The 14,973-nt window shown below is 44.9% G+C and overlaps 1 protein-coding gene across 1 annotated transcript in view; it reads left to right on the plus strand.

Annotated features, from left to right (window-relative positions):
* Positions 1–325: 325 nt before the first annotated feature.
* The window catches only part of LOC130270189 (derriere protein-like), a 53,290-nt gene continuing 38,642 nt past the window's right edge, over positions 326–14,973 (plus strand). The window contains exon 1 of the mRNA XM_056518170.1: positions 326–415. The gene's annotated coding sequence lies outside the window, so the exon portion shown is untranslated. The remainder of the gene's footprint in view (positions 416–14,973) is intronic.

The raw sequence follows: 14,973 nt of genomic DNA on the forward strand, positions 1-14,973 counted from the left end.
AAAAACAGGGTAAAATCCTTCATACATACCCCCCAAAGTCTGGAGATATTAACTGTGTCTATGTCCATGGGGCTTCCTGTAAAACCTAGTGGTAAAAGCTGTTAAAAACAACCCAGGCAAGATGGCTGCCCACATAATAATATAAAATAAATCACAATAAAAAAATAGAAAGAGATTAGAAAATCAGAAAATGTTTTAGTATTTGTCTTTAATCAGTAAAAACAAAAATCTTGGCAACACACTCCTGCAAGTTGTAAGAAGGCATCTTCCTGTATTGGACTTGTTCCAGGATGTCCTGATTGGATTGATATCTGGGGAATATGAAGGATAAGTCAACACCAACACAATGAAGAAATGAAAGAGAAGCTCCTTATGAGTAGGACTCACTGGGCTGATACAAAAACAAAGTGAAAGTGTGAGTGTATGCTCACCTTATGAGGCCTTGCTGATGAGGTTATGCTCATAAGGTTTTTTCAGTATAAAATTACTTTTCCTTGCATGCATCTTACTCCAATATATTTCAGTTTATGACTGGTATGTAAATCGCCAGTCTAAGGCTGGGTTCACACTTCGGAATATGCGGACCGACAAAATCCATCCAGAGATTCTGAGTGTGGTCAGCGCTGGCCAGCACCGACTGATTTAGTCAGTACTAGGAATGCGCAGACATTGCCATCCTAATAGACAGCAATGTCAGTGGAGTCGAGATACGCCAGAATATTGAATAGGTTCAATGTTCTGGCAGATTTTTAGAGAGAACTTTCCGGGTTGAAAGTCCGCCTCGAAAACTGCGGTGAGCAATGTGCAGCGTAATCCCATTGCCAGCAATGGGACTCTGCTGCACTGGAATTTATGAGCGGAATTTCAAAACAAAATTATGCTCAGAAATTTTGTAATGTGAATCCGGCCTTAGTTTCTTTTTGTAAACTGCCCCTGCAGTTTTTGAGTCAAAGCTAAAGTGAATTCAGAAGGAATGGGAAATATATAAAGGAAGGACTTATACTTCTCCTTCCTACTGGATCCACTTCTGACTTTGGCTCAAAAACTGCAGTGGCTGTTTTCCCAAAAATGACAGAAAAAACCCTTGTGGAAACCTAGCCCTAAAGGGGTACTCGGATGGAAAACAACTGTTTTCAAATAAACTGGTGCCAGATAGTTAAACAGATCTGTAAATTACTTCTATTTATAAATCATAAGCCTTCCAGTACTTATCAGCTGCTGTATGTTCCAGAGGAAGTTGTGTAGTTCTTTCTAGTCTGACCACAGTGCTAAATATACTGCCACCTCTGTCCATGTCAGGAACTGTTCAGAGCAGGAGCAAATCCCCATAGCAAACCTCTCCTGCTCTGGACAGTTCCTGACGTGGACCTGTCAGTAGACAGCATTGTGGTCACACTGGAAAGAACTACACAACTTCCTCTGGAACATACAGCAGAGGATAAGTACTAGAAGGCATAAGAGTTTCAAATAGAATTTACAAATCTGTATAACTTTCTATCACCAGTTGATTTAAAAACATGTCTTTTTTTTTTTTTCCACCAGAGTACTCCTTCAATAAATCTGCCTCCTTGAATAACTCTGTGGACACAAAAAAACATTTACAAGTTTAGAATAATGTTTTATTTTATGGGCTTGTTGTCTAGAGGTTTATTGGTGTATTGTTACGCCGAGCGCTCCGGGTCCCCGCTCCTCCCCGGAGCGCTCGCTTCACTCTCCCCGCGGCAGCGCTCCGGTCACGTCCTCTGACCCGGGGCGCTGCGATTCCGCTGCCAGCCGGGATGCGATTCGCGATGCGGGTAACGCCCGCTCGCGATGCGCACCCCGGCTCCCCTACCTGACTCGCTCTCCGTCTGTTCTGTCCCGGCGCGCGCGGCCCCGCTCCCTAGGGCGCGCGCGCGCCGGGTCTCTGCGATTTAAAGGGCCACTGCGCCGCTGATTGGCGCAGTGGTTCCAATTATTGTATTCACCTGTGCACTTCCCTATATCACCTCACTTCCCCTGCACTCCCTTGCCGGATCTTGTTGCCTTAGTGCCAGTGAAAGCGTTCCTTGTGTGTTCCTTGCCTGTGTTTCCAGACCTTCTGCCGTTGCCCCTGACTACGATCCTTGCTGCCTGCCCCGACCTTCTGCTACGTCCGACCTTGCTTTTGCCTACTCCCTTGTACCGCGCCTATCTTCAGCAGCCAGAGAGGTGAGCCGTTGCTAGTGGATACGACCTGGTCACTACCGCCGCAGCAAGACCATCCCGCTTTGCGGCGGGCTCTGGTGAAAACCAGTAGTGGCTTAGAACCGGTCCACTAGCACGGTCCACGCCAATCCCTCTCTGGCACAGAGGATCCACTACCTGCCAGCCGGCATCGTGACAGTAGATCCGGCCATGGATCCCGCTGAAGTTCCTCTGCCAGTTGTCGCTGACCTCACCACGGTGGTCGCCCAGCAGTCACAACAGATAGCGCAACAAGGCCAACAGCTGTCTCAACTGACCGTTATGCTACAACAGTTACTACCACAGCTTCAGCAGTCATCTCCTCCGCCAGCTCCTGCACCTCCTCCGCAGCGAGTGGCCGCTCCTGGGATACGCTTATCCTTGCCGGATAAATTTGATGGGGACTCTAAGTTTTGCCGTGGCTTTCTTTCCCAATGTTCCCTGCATCTGGAGATGATGTCGGACCTGTTTCCCACTGAAAGGTCTAAGGTGGCTTTCGTAGTCAGCCTTCTGTCCGGAAAAGCCCTGTCATGGGCCACACCGCTCTGGGACCGCAATGACCCCGTCACTGCCTCTGTACACTCCTTCTTCTCGGAAATCCGAAGTGTCTTTGAGGAACCTGCCCGAGCCTCTTCTGCTGAGACTGCCCTGTTGAACCTGGTCCAGGGTAATTCTTCCGTTGGCGAGTATGCCGTACAATTCCGTACTCTTGCTTCAGAATTGTCCTGGAATAATGAGGCCCTCTGCGCGACCTTCAAAAAAGGCCTATCCAGCAACATTAAAGATGTTCTGGCCGCACGAGAAATTCCTGCTAATCTACATGAACTTATTCACCTAGCCACTCGCATTGACATGCGTTTTTCCGAAAGGCGTCAGGAACTCCGCCAAGATATGGACTCTGTTCGCACGAGGCGTTTCTTCTCCTCGGCTCCTCTCTCCTCTGGTCCCCTGCAATCTGTTCCTGTGCCTCCCGCCGTGGAGGCTATGCAGGTCGATCGGTCTCGCCTGACACCTCAAGAGAGGACACGACGCCGTATGGAGAACCTCTGCCTGTACTGTGCTAGTACCGAACACTTCCTGAGAGATTGTCCTATCCGTCCTCCCCGCCTGGAAAGACGTACGCTGACTCCGCACAAAGGTGAGACAGTCCTTGATGTCTACTCTGCTTCTCCACGTCTTACTGTGCCTGTGCGGATGTCTGCCTCTGCCTTCTCCTTCTCTACAGTGGCCTTCTTGGACTCTGGATCTGCAGGAAATTTTATTTTGGCCTCTCTCGTCAAAAGGTTCAACATCCCGGTGACCAGTCTCGCCAGACCCCTCTACATCAATTGTGTAAATAATGAAAGATTGGACTGTACCATACGTTTCCGCACGGAGCCCCTTCTTATGAGCATCGGATCTCATCATGAGAGGATTGAACTTTTGGTCCTCCCCAATTGCACCTCGGAAATTCTCCTTGGACTTCCCTGGCTTCAACTTCATTCCCCTACCCTGGATTGGTCCACTGGGGAGATCAAGAGTTGGGGGTCCTCTTGTTCCAAGAACTGTCTAAAACCGGTTCCCAGTAACCCTTGCCGTAACTCTGTGGTTCCTCCAGTAACCGGTCTCCCTAAGGCCTATATGGACTTCGCGGATGTTTTCTGCAAAAAACAAGCTGAGACTCTACCTCCTCACAGGCCTTATGATTGCCCTATCGACCTCCTCCCGGGCACTACTCCACCCCGGGGCAGAATTTATCCTCTCTCTGCCCCAGAGACTCTTGCCATGTCCGAATACGTCCAGGAGAATCTAAAAAAGGGCTTTATCCGTAAATCCTCCTCTCCTGCCGGAGCCGGATTTTTCTTTGTGTCCAAAAAAGATGGCTCCCTACGTCCTTGCATTGACTACCGCGGTCTTAATAAAATCACGGTTAAGAACCGCTACCCCTTACCCCTCATCTCTGAACTCTTTGATCGCCTCCAAGGTGCCCACATCTTCACTAAATTGGACTTAAGAGGCGCCTATAACCTCATCCGCATCAGAGAGGGGGACGAGTGGAAAACGGCATTTAACACCAGAGATGGACACTTTGAGTATCTGGTCATGCCCTTTGGACTGTGCAACGCCCCTGCCGTCTTCCAAGACTTTGTCAATGAAATTTTTCGTGATCTGTTATACTCCTGTGTTGTTGTATATCTGGACGATATCCTAATTTTTTCTGCCAATCTAGAAGAACACCGCCAGCATGTCCGTATGGTTCTTCAGAGACTTCGTGACAACCAACTCTATGCCAAAATTGAGAAATGTCTGTTTGAATGCCAATCTCTTCCTTTTCTAGGATATTTGGTCTCTGGCCAGGGACTACAGATGGATCCAGACAAACTCTCTGCCGTCTTAGATTGGCCACGCCCCTCCGGACTCCGTGCTATCCAACGCTTTTTGGGGTTCGCCAATTATTACAGGCAATTTATTCCACATTTTTCTACCATTGTGGCTCCTATCGTGGCTTTAACCAAAAAAAATGCTGATCCCAAGTCCTGGCCTCCTCAAGCAGAAGACGCCTTTAAACGACTCAAGTCTGCCTTTTCTTCGGCTCCCGTCCTCTCCAGACCTGACCCTTCCAAACCCTTCCTATTGGAGGTTGATGCCTCCTCAGTGGGAGCTGGAGCTGTTCTTCTACAAAAAAATTCTTCCGGGCATGCTGTCACTTGTGGTTTTTTCTCTAGGACCTTCTCTCCAGCGGAGAGGAACTACTCCATCGGGGATCGAGAGCTTCTAGCCATTAAATTAGCACTTGAGGAATGGAGGCATCTGCTGGAGGGATCAAGTTCTCCTGTTATTATCTACACCGACCACAAGAACCTCTCCTACCTCCAGTCTGCCCAACGGCTGAATCCTCGCCAGGCCCGGTGGTCTCTGTTCTTTGCCCGATTTAATTTTGAGATTCACTTTCGTCCTGCCGATAAGAACATTAGGGCCGATGCTCTCTCTCGTTCCTCGGATGCCTCAGAAGTTGAACTCTCTCCGCAACACATCATTCCACCTGACTGCCTGATCTCCACTTCTCCTGCCTCCATCAGGCAGACTCCTCCAGGAAAGACCTTTGTTTCTCCTCGCCAACGCCTCGGAATCCTCAAATGGGGTCACTCCTCCCATCTCGCAGGTCATGCGGGTATCAAGAAATCTGTGCAACTCATCTCCCGCTTCTATTGGTGGCCGACTCTGGAGACGGATGTTGTGGACTTTGTGCGAGCCTGCACTATCTGTGCCCGGGATAAGACTCCTCGCCAGAAGCCCGCTGGTTTTCTTCATCCTCTGCCTGTCCCCGAACAGCCTTGGTCTCTGATTGGTATGGATTTTATTACTGATTTACCCCCTTCCCGTGGCAACACTGTTATTTGGGTGGTCGTTGATCGATTCTCCAAAATGGCACATTTCATCCCTCTTCCTGGTCTTCCTTCTGCGCCTCAGTTGGCTAAACAATTTTTTGTACACATTTTTCGTCTTCACGGGTTGCCTACGCAGATTGTCTCGGATAGAGGCGTCCAATTCGTGTCTAAATTCTGGAGGGCTCTCTGTAAACAACTCAAGATTAAATTAAATTTTTCTTCTGCATATCATCCCCAGTCCAATGGACAAGTAGAAAGGATTAACCAGATCTTGGGTGATTATTTGCGACATTTTGTTTCCTCCCGCCAGGATGACTGGGCAGATCTCCTCCCATGGGCCGAATTCTCGTATAACTTCAGGGTCTCTGAGTCTTCCTCCAAATCCCCATTTTTCGTGGTGTACGGCCGTCACCCTCTTCCCCCCCTCCCTACCCCCTTGCCCTCTGGTCTGCCCGCTGTGGATGAAATTTCTCGTGACCTTTCCATCATATGGAGAGAGACCCAAAATTCTCTCTTACAGGCTTCATCACGCATGAAGAAGTTCGCGGATAAGAAAAGAAGAGCTCCCCCCGTTTTTTCCCCTGGAGACAAGGTATGGCTCTCCGCTAAATATGTCCGCTTCCGTGTCCCTAGCTACAAGTTGGGACCACGCTATCTTGGTCCTTTCAAAATTTTGTGTCAAATTAATCCTGTCTCTTATAAACTTCTTCTTCCTCCCTCTCTTCGTATCCCTAATGCCTTTCACGTCTCTCTTCTCAAACCACTCATCCTCAACCGTTTTTCTCCCAAATCTGTTCCTCCCACTCCTGTTTCCGGCTCCTCGGACATCTTCTCGGTCAAAGAAATTTTAGCTGCCAAAAAGGTCAGAGGGAAAAATTTTTTTTTAGTGGACTGGGAGGGTTGTGGTCCTGAAGAGAGATCCTGGGAACCTGAGGACAACATCCTAGACAAAAGTCTGCTCCTCAGGTTCTCAGGCTCTAAGAAGAGGGGGAGACCCAAGGGGGGGGGTACTGTTACGCCGAGCGCTCCGGGTCCCCGCTCCTCCCCGGAGCGCTCGCTTCACTCTCCCCGCGGCAGCGCTCCGGTCACGTCCTCTGACCCGGGGCGCTGCGATTCCGCTGCCAGCCGGGATGCGATTCGCGATGCGGGTAACGCCCGCTCGCGATGCGCACCCCGGCTCCCCTACCTGACTCGCTCTCCGTCTGTTCTGTCCCGGCGCGCGCGGCCCCGCTCCCTAGGGCGCGCGCGCGCCGGGTCTCTGCGATTTAAAGGGCCACTGCGCCGCTGATTGGCGCAGTGGTTCCAATTATTGTATTCACCTGTGCACTTCCCTATATCACCTCACTTCCCCTGCACTCCCTTGCCGGATCTTGTTGCCTTAGTGCCAGTGAAAGCGTTCCTTGTGTGTTCCTTGCCTGTGTTTCCAGACCTTCTGCCGTTGCCCCTGACTACGATCCTTGCTGCCTGCCCCGACCTTCTGCTACGTCCGACCTTGCTTTTGCCTACTCCCTTGTACCGCGCCTATCTTCAGCAGCCAGAGAGGTGAGCCGTTGCTAGTGGATACGACCTGGTCACTACCGCCGCAGCAAGACCATCCCGCTTTGCGGCGGGCTCTGGTGAAAACCAGTAGTGGCTTAGAACCGGTCCACTAGCACGGTCCACGCCAATCCCTCTCTGGCACAGAGGATCCACTACCTGCCAGCCGGCATCGTGACATGTATGTTAGTGCATGTACTGTACGAGTAAGTACAAGGTAAGGATTGAGAGGGGAATTTATATTGTATATAGAGCTTTTTTGGTGTATTTTTTAACGCAAAAAAATTGTTTTTTTGCACATTTTTTTGTGTGCAAAATCTGATAGAATTTTTCATAGCCATGTCTAATGTTAAGTTTACTATAGAGCACTTTCTACTGTAGAATCAAATTTATTAACTGCGTTTTTTTTATGCAAAAAAATGCGCAAAAGCACTTTTCTTGTGCAGATATACACTATTTTGGGACAGTAAGGACTGCTACTCCCATCATGGACAGACTCTGCCCATGATGAGAGTTGTAGTCCAGGGGCCGAGGTGCAGATCGCACTGGGTCATTATCCAGAGACCCGCTGCGATCCGCATTTATTAACTGTAAAAGCCGGCGACACATGCGGCTCCACTGCGCTGCCCACTGGCTCCTGTATACACTGTCATAATTCATAATCCCCGCCGCTGGAACACTGGAGCTCTGATTGGTGAAAAGCTATTAATCAATCAGAGCTCCCGTCTCCCGGCGGGGATTATGAATTACAAGAACTGTATATAGGAGCCGGCGGGCAGCGCAGTGTAGCCGCATGTGTCCCGCTGGCTTGTATGATAATAAATGCAGATCGCAGCGGATCTCCAGAGAATGATCTGCTGCGATCTGCCCCTCTGCCCTTGGACTACTACTCTTATCATGGGACAGAGTCTGTCCCATGATGGGAGTAGTTGTAGTACCGCGGCACTGCTGAGGGATGGCACTTGCACATCCCCGGCTGCAGGACTTTATAGGACTACTACTCCCATCATGGACAGACTCTGCCCATAATGGTAGTTGTAGTCCAGGAGCTGAGGTGCAGATCGCACCGGGTCATTCTGCAGAGACCCACTGCGATCCACATTTAAGTTAACAAGCCGGCGGTACATGCGGCTACATCGCACTGCCGCCGGCTCCTGTATACACTGTCATCATTCATAATCCCCGCCGCCAGGTGACAGGAGCTCTGATTGCTGAAAAGCTAATGACCAATCAGAGCTCCCGTCTCCCGGCTGCGGGGATTAAAAATGGCACTCCTTGGCCTAGGCGGTAACAGGCTGGTGATATTTAGGCTGGGGAGGGCCAGTAACAATGGTCCTCGCCCATCCTGGTAACGTCAGGCTGTTGCTGCTTGGTTGGTATCTGGCTGATACTGAAAATAGGTTTTTTAAATAGTTTTTTAAATAAATAAACAAAAAAAGCGTGTGGTTGCCTCATTTTTTTCAGTATCAGCCAGATACCAACCAAGCAGCAACAGTCTGGCGTTACCAGGGGGGGGCAAGGACCATTGTTACTGGCCCTCCCCAGCCTAAATAACACCAGCCTGTTACCACCTTGGCCCAGGATTGCCATTTTTGATGCTCTGGGCCTGTTGGTACCGTCTCTTCCCAGAACCCCTTTGGCGGTGGGTATCGGGGTAATAATTGGAAGTGAGCGCTAGCTGTTTTGGGGGCTAACGATAAGCCCCGGCTTAGTCATGGATTCTGTCTACAAGACGCCTTCCACAACTAAGCCTGAAAATTCAATTATAAAAAGCACAACACATTGAAAAATTTTTTTTATTTAAGAAAACACTCCCCCACAGCCCTCGTTAACCCTTTTATTGACATTTAAGAAAAATGCTGTTCATCATCGCAATACACCAAATCTGACATAGTCCTCCGCATTCATGTATCTAAGTTTCTAAGAAAAAAAAACAGCAAAAAGTTTAGTAAATTTTTTTGTTTCCACACACCAGCAAAAACGCAAGAAAAAAAACGCAAGAAAAACTGACAAAACGCAGGAAAAACTTGGGACTGTTTTTCTGGCGTTTTTGCTGATGGCAAACCTCAATGGAATCCTGGCCTCAAAGCAATAGAACAAAATCCCTTCGTCCACTTTTCCTGTGAGGTAAAGAAGGAGTGTACGGTAGAGAAGGAGTGCGCGGTAGAGAAGGAGTGCGTGGTAGAGAAGGAGTGCGCGGTAGAGAAGGAGAGCACGGTAGAGAAGGAGTGTACGGTAGAGCGAGGGGGGGGGGGGGTGTTTCAATATTTGCACAAAATTCATCAAAGGAGTGCACAGCCTTAGTAAATTCTGACCAAGAGTGTACAATAGACAAGAGTGTAAAGGGGTAGATCTGTATCTACAAAAGACACCTAATGATAAATCTCCCCCTGAATGTTTGTCTTAAATATTAAAATTATGGCTGCGTTGGTGAATTTATACATTTTCAGTTGTTTAGAATAGATCTGTAATTTAGTTTATTCCTGTAGGGGGCTCCCTCAGCTACATATGTTGAAATGCTGGTGCAGAAAAGTTATTGCCTCAAAAAATTGCACAAGCCATGATATCTCATAAACGTAGTAACTTTATTATAGCAGTTTCAAAATACAAAAATATTAAAGAATAAAATATGGCTATACTACACACAAAGTAGGCTACTGGGCAGGGTATAGTAGTTTTTACAACAAGTGGTGTACGACTGGTGCAGATTGTAACAAACACATATGGGGAGATTTATCAAAACCTGTGCAGAGGAAGAAAGGTGCAGTTGCCCTAAGCAACCAATCAGATGGCTTCTTTCATTTTCACAGGCCTCTTTAAAAATGAAAGAAGCTATCTGGTTGCTATGGGCAACTGCACCACTCTTCCTCTGCACAGGTTTTGATAAATTTCCCCCATAGTATAGCAATAGCTAGTTTGTATAGCGTTTGCCCTTTTATAGGTATTATTGCAGAAATGTTATGTAGAGAGAATGTGGCACACAGGCTGCCAGGCTGTATAGTACAGATCGGCACTCTGTGTAAAGTGGTGCACTTTTGATAAAAGGTTTTGACAGGCTGCCATGTATCTATATTATGTTTTTTACCCGCTGTATACCTGCACTATTACCATCCTATATCCCCTGTGTTTTTTACAGTGTGCTTTCAATTTATTTTGCATTGTCAACAACTATATATATACACAAGATAAAAAAAAGTTTTTCATTTCTGTAAACATTTCTAAGAACTACTTCTTTCTAAATAAAAACACATCAGTGTAAAACGGCATGTATGTTACTCATGATATTGTTTCCCAATGCAGAACTAGTGGAGTTTTCTGCTATACTGATACATGTGATCATACCCCAGGGAAGAAGCGTGAGAGAGGAGTGCTAAGGAAACCACTTCCTAGTACTATCTACACACCCATATTGAGGGACTATGCATGTGTGCCATCTTGTTTAGGGTTTAGCCTCTATGGAATTTAGGTAAATGGAAATGAGGCCTCTATTGTATCTACTTAGATGCTCAATGCTCATTGCACAAATGACACTATACCACACTACTATAGCAATGAACATCAAAGAGTATCTATAGTTACATAGAACTTCTGACATCTCACTGAGACTAATCTGAAGTGTTCATTGCTGGGTGTCCGGGTTCCCTGTTCGCTGAAACAAAGCAACACAATGGTGCATGACACTTTTTCCCGACTATAGCTAAAGACTATAACAAGCTTATCGGTCATCCCTATCTGAGAACATGTAGGTAAATGAGAGTAGTGTAGCTCACTATAGCTTAGTACGTGCCCAAGGTTACTGTTGTTGAATCAATCCCCAGTTAGGCCAAGGAACAATTAAAATAATATATAATAGAGTTATACAGAAAACCAGTCCTCAAAGATACGTAGAAAAAATAGTGGAAAGAAGGTGATATGTCCAATTGCGTTAAAACAATTTATTATAGATAAATGTCAGAATGTATATAGTCGAGGTCTAACGCAGGGCCCTTGCGCAGACTCAACTGCAACAATAATAAAATAAATAAATGAATGGAATAAAACAAATTGCTGGTATAAAAATAGATACTATAAATAGTCCCCACAAGAGAATGTCCATATGTTCCATAAATATCAAATGGCCATGTAGTAGATGGTATAAACAGAGATCTGCTAATTAGTGAAAGCAGTTCATGATAAAGTGCATAAAAATGCCGTCCTCAGCCGTCCTGAGATGCGAGCCAAGCCGACAGTGTTCGGAGGGGCACAGTGAGAGCGTGCGCTGGCAGCGCGTGTAGTTGTGAATGGAGTCGCGCTCCTTCAGGATAGATGATTGACACAGTTGGAGTGCGTGCATTCAGCGCAGTGTTTCGGCTCCTAGGATATCCACATCAGCAGCGGATGGGAGTCCTGGATGGATGGATGCTCAGCTTCGGTAAGTGTGAGATCCTTGCTTGGTAGCAGCTGGCTCAATCTGTAAGGTGGTACAAAATGTATGTACAGATCCCAAATGGGCAAATTGTTAAGAAACAATTCCCGATGGGAATAGTTGTTTGACCATATGAAGTTAAGAGTGTGGAACAGTTCTCAATTGGGGTAAGTACAAGCAGAGGACTAGATGCGTTTCAAGGCCACGGGCCTTTTCTTCAGTAGTCTTGTATGGATGTGAGACTATGCAACAGTCCGGTTTATATAACCCAAAGGATTAAGAAAGGGGAGGGGGGAAGGAATGGGAGAAGGGTAATAAATAAAACATGAAATGGATCTGGTGATCCTACAAAAAGGCTTATAGTGCAAACATATTGTAAAAATGGTCACGCTACTGGATATAAGACAAAGAAGAAAAAGGAAGAAAGAAAAGAACATATATGGTGTACAGATGAATGATATAAAATAAATAAAATATAATATATGGAGAAAACCTCATAATGGTAGCAATAAAAAGTACATACAGTACATTAAGATACCAGTGCCATAAAAATTAAATAATAATAATAATAAAAATAAAAATAATGTAAAAAATTAAAAATTAAAATAAAAAATTATAAAAATATATATAAATAAATAAATAAATACATAAAAAATAAACAATAATAATGAAAAAATGCTAATGTGAGACAACCTGGAAAGTCTACAAGAGATAAATACAGCCAATAATGAAATAGATTGGACACAAATAAAATAAAATATATCATATATCAACACAGAAGAATCGATGTAGAACTTGAGTGGGATCAACCACGGGATCAAAGTGGGGTCCATCATTGCGTCGGTAAATGATCTGCCGATGACGGGCTGTGGGGAAGAGCCCGACCCAAGTGTATCAAAGAAAGCCAAAAATTTCAGCATTCATTCCCCTGGGTGTCAATGTATTAAATTAGAAGATTTTTTTTAGCTTCAGCTCTAGACTTACGTGGGATGTAATCTTCGCCTCTCCAACATCTCCTGACACTCTGGATAGCTGTAAAGAACAAATTAGAGGGGGTCTTGGTGGTGGTATTCTGAAAAATGTAATGATAGAGGATGTGTTTTGGTCCCTTTGTTTATACTATAGATATGTTCGGCCAATGGGGACTTTCAGCTGTCAAAAATGTTTGATTGCAGATAGTCCGGCTTCATGTTTAATTATTGTGTAAAGGGAACTAACATCTAAAGTGGCTAAAACATAGTTGGATTCCCATATAATGGCTTCTAATATTTGTATGACCTGAGTGGTGTCCTTTAAATAAAAATAATTTTTTTGTACAAACATATTTGTTTTTATGCAAATGTAAAGTAGACATATTGTATATGTGAACCCATATATTATTTTGAATATCCATTTTCCTTAAGGTGAAAAAGGGCTAAGTCCTTAAGGGGTTAAAGGGGTACTCCTCTGGAAAAAAAATTTTTAAATCAACTGGTGCCAGAAAGTTAAACAGATTTGTAAATCACTCCTATTTAAAAATCTTAATCCTTCCAGTACTTATCAGCTGCTAAATGCTCCATGGGGAATTCATTTCTTTTTTAATTTCCTTTCTGTCTGACCACAGTGCTCTCTGCTGACACCTCTATCCATTTTAGGAACTGTCCATAGTAGGAGCAAATCCCCATAGCAAACCTATCCTGTTCTGGACAGTTCCTAAAATGGACAGAGGCGTCAGCAGAGAGCAATGTGGTCAGACAGAAAGGAAATTAAAAAAGAAATGAATTCCCCATGGAGCATTTAGCAGCTGATAAGTACTGGAAGGATTAAGATTTTTAAATAGGAGTGATTTACAAATCTGTTTAACTTTCTGGCACCAGTTGATTTAAAAAAAAAATGTTTTCCAGAGGAGTACCCCTTTAACCCCTTAAGGACTTAGCCCTTTTTCACCTTAAGGAAAATGGATATTCAAAATAATATATGGGTTCACATATACAATATGTCTACTTTATATTTGCATCATAAAATTGATGAGTTTTTACTTTTGGAAGACACCAGAGGGCTTCAAAGTTCAGCAGCAATTTTCAAATTTTTCACAAAATTATCAAACTCCCTATTTTTCAGGGACCAGTTCAGTTTTGAAGTGGATTTGAAGGGTCTTCATATTAGAAATATCCCATAAATGACCCCATTATAAAAACTGCACCCCCCAAAGTATTCAAAATGACATTCAGTAAGTGTATTAACCCTTTAGGTGTTTCACAGGAATAGCAGCAAAGTGAAGGAGAAAATTCTAAATCTTCATTTTTTACACTCGCATGTTCTTGTAGACCCAATTTTTGAATTTTTGCAAGGGGTAAAAAGGAGAAAATTTTTATTTGTATTTGAAACCCAATTTCTCTCGAGTAAGGACATACCTCATATGTCTATGTAAAGTGTTCGGCGGGCGCAGTAGAGGGCTCAGAAGCGAAGGAGCGACAAATGGTTTTTGGGGGGCATGTTACCTTTAGGAAGCCCCTATGGTGCCAGAACAGCAAAAAAAAAAAAAACACATGGCATACCATTTTGGAAACTAGACCCCTCGGGGAACATAACAAGGGGTAAAGTGATCCTTAATACCCCACAGGTGATTCACAACTTTTGCATATGTAAAAAAAATAATAATAATTTTTACCTAAAATGCTTGGTTTCCCAAAAGTTTTACATTTTTAAAAAGGGTAATAGCAGAAAATAACTCCCAAAATTTGAAGCCCAATTTCTCCCAATTCAGAAAACACCCCATATGGGGGTGAAAAGTGCTCTGCTGGCGCACTACAGGTCTCAGAAGAGGAGTCACATTTGGCTTTTTGAAAGCAAATTTTGCTCTGGGGGCATGCCGCATTTAGGAAGCCCCTATGGTACCAGAACAGCAAAAAAAAAAAACACATGGCATACCATTTTGGAAACTAGACCCCTCGGGGAACGTAACAAGGGGTGAACCTTAATACCCCACAGGTGTTTCACGACTTTTGCATATGTAAAAAAAAATATATAATTTTTACCTAAAATGCTTGTTTTCCCAAAAATTTTACATTTTTAAAAAGGGTAATAGCAGAAAATACCCCCCAAAATTTGTAACACAATTTCTCCCGAGTACAGAAATACCCCATATGTGACCCTACACTGTTACCTTGAAATACGACAGGGCTCCAAAATGAGAGCGCCATGCGCATTTGAGGCCTAAATTAGGGACTTGCATAGGGGTGGACATAGGGGTATTCTATGCCAGTGATTCCCAAACAGGGAGCCTCCAGCTGTTGCTAAACTCCCAGCATGCCTGGACAGTCAGTGTCTGTCTTGCAATACTGAGAGTAGTTGTTTTGCAACAGCTGGAGGCTCCGTTTTGGAAACAGTGGTGTACCAGATTTTTTTCATTTTTAGAGGGGAGGGGAGGGGGGCTCTGTAGGGGTATGTGTATATGTAGTGTTTTTTACTTTTTATTTT

This window comes from Hyla sarda, chromosome 1, assembly GCF_029499605.1.
Source record: "Hyla sarda isolate aHylSar1 chromosome 1, aHylSar1.hap1, whole genome shotgun sequence".
In the NCBI taxonomy this organism is placed as follows: Eukaryota; Metazoa; Chordata; class Amphibia; order Anura; family Hylidae; genus Hyla; species Hyla sarda.